Genomic DNA, 2,431 nt, shown 5'->3' on the forward strand with positions numbered 1-2,431 from the left:
TCTGCTAAGGCTTGGCTGGCCTCTGGCCATGTCTAGTGTTTTGGACCGAAGCTTTCTTTGGAAGCTTGGCTGGCTGTGAAGCCATGTCTAATTCCTAGACCGGAGTCTTAGACTAGCATTGCACTGATTCCTGGAATTCTCATTGAGAATTTTGATATCTTTTTCCACTTAATTTTTGAAAAACACAAAAAAATTAAAAAAAAATCATAAAATCAAAAAAATTATTGTTTATGTCTAGTGTCTCATCTTAAGTTTAGTGTCAATTGCATGCATTCATTCAAATGTATTAAGGATTTTCAAGTAATTCTTGATAAATTTTCGTGCTCTGATCTTTGAATTCAATTGACTTGAGTGTTTTGTGTGTCTCATATGCATTTCCATTTTGTTAGTGTCAGTAGTATACAAACTGCTAAGTTTGGTGTCTTGCATGCATTGTTATTTGATTTTAGTTGCATTTTGATTATTAAAAATCCAAAAATATTTTTAATTTGTGTCTTCTCAAGTCAATAATACAGAGAATTGAAGATTCAGAACATACAGCAGAGGAATTGCACAGAAAAAGCTGGGCGTTCAAAACGCCCAGTGAAGAAGGACAGACTGGCGTTTAAACGCCAACCAGGGTACCTGGTTGGGCGTTTAACGCCCAAAAGGGTAGCATTTTGGGCGTTAAACGCCAGAATGTGCACCATTCTGGGCGTTTAACGCCAGGATGGCTAGAAGGGAAGATTTTGTTTTCAAATCAAATTTTTTTCTAAGTTTTCAAAATCTTTTCAAAATCAAATCTTTTTCAAATCAATTTTTCAATCAAATCTTTTTCAAAACCAATTTCTTTCCATTTTTAAAGATACTTACTATCAATTAATGATTTGATTCAACATTTCAAGTATGTTACCTTTTCTGTTGAGAAAGGTTTAATGTTTGAATCATATCTTTTCTTGTTAGTCAAGTTTTTAATTTTCAAATCAAATCTTTTTAATGTTTTTCAAATCATATTTTCTCAATCACATCTTTTTAAAACTAATCATATCTTCTTAACCACATCTTTTTCAAAATAGTTTTCAATCAAATCTTTTTGATTTCTAATTTCAAAATCTTTTTCAAAAATCACTTGATTTCTTTTCCACTTTCATTTTCGAAAATTAAGTAATGTTTTTCAAAAATGTTTTCAAATTTTCTACTTAATTTTCGAAAATCACTTCCCTCCTTCTCACATCCTTCTATTTATGGACTAACACTATCCCTTAATGCAAAATTCGAACTCCATCTCCTTTGATAAGTTCGAATTTTCTACTTCTGTCTTCTACTCTTCTTTTCCTCTGACACTTCAAGGAATCTCTATACTGTGACATAGAGGATTCCACACTTCTTGTTCTCTTCTCTTTCTTATGAGCAGGAGCAAAGACAAAGGCATTCTTGTTGAGGCTGATCCTGAACTTGAAAGGACCTTGAAGAGAAAGCTCAGAGAAGCCAAAGCACAACTCTCTTTAGAGCACCTAACCGAATTCTTCAAAGAAGAAGAACAAATGGCAGCCGAAAACAACAACAATGCCAACAATGCAAGGAAGGTGCTGGGTGACTTTACTGCACCTACTCCCAACTTCTATGGGAGAAGCATCTCTATCCCTGCCATTAGAGCAAACAACTTTGAGCTTAAGCCTCAATTAGTTTCTCTAATGCAACAGAATTGCAAGTTCCATGGACTTCCACTGGAAGATCCTCATCAGTTTTTAGCTGAGTTCTTGCAAATCTGTGACACAGTCAAGACTAATGGGGTTGACCCTGAGGTCTACAGACTTATGCTATTCCCTTTTGCTGTAAGAGACAGAGCTAGAACATGGTTGGATTCTCAACCTAAAGAAAGCCTGGACTCTTGGGAAAAGCTAGTCAATGCCTTCTTGGCAAAGTTCTTTCCACCTCAAAAATTGAGTAAGCTTAGAGTGGAAGTCCAAACCTTCAGACAGAAGGAAGGAGAATCCCTCTATGAAGCATGGGAAAGATACAAACAATTAATCAGAAAATGTCCCTCTGACATGCTTTCTGAATGGAGTATCATAGGTATTTTCTATGATGGTCTCTCTGAACTGTCCAAGATGTCTTTGGATAGCTCTTCTGGAGGATCTCTTCATCTGAAGAAGACGCCTACTGAAGCTCAAGAACTGATTGAAATGGTTGCAAATAACCAATTCATGTACACTTCTGAAAGAAATCCTGTGAACAATGGGACTAGTCAGAAGAAAGGAGTTCTAGAGATTGACACTCTGAATGCCATATTGGCTCAGAACAAAATATTGACCCAACAAGTCAATATGATTTCTCAAAGTCTGTCTGGAATGCAAAATGCACCAAGCAGTACTAAGGAAGCTTCATCTGAGGAAGAAGCTTATGATCCTGAGAATCCTTCAATGGAAGAGGTGAATTACATGGGAGAACC

General features: G+C 36.1%; 1 non-coding gene across 1 annotated transcript; it reads right to left on the reverse strand.

Annotated features, from left to right (window-relative positions):
* Positions 1 to 1,928: 1,928 nt before the first annotated feature.
* LOC112719328 (small nucleolar RNA R71) lies at positions 1,929 to 2,036 on the reverse strand. Its single transcript, XR_003161634.1, has one exon. It is a non-coding gene; the product is annotated as a small nucleolar RNA R71 (small nucleolar RNA).
* Positions 2,037 to 2,431: the final 395 nt, after the last annotated feature.

This window comes from Arachis hypogaea, chromosome 10 (genome assembly GCF_003086295.3).
Source record: "Arachis hypogaea cultivar Tifrunner chromosome 10, arahy.Tifrunner.gnm2.J5K5, whole genome shotgun sequence".
NCBI classification, from domain to species: domain Eukaryota; kingdom Viridiplantae; phylum Streptophyta; class Magnoliopsida; order Fabales; family Fabaceae; genus Arachis; species Arachis hypogaea.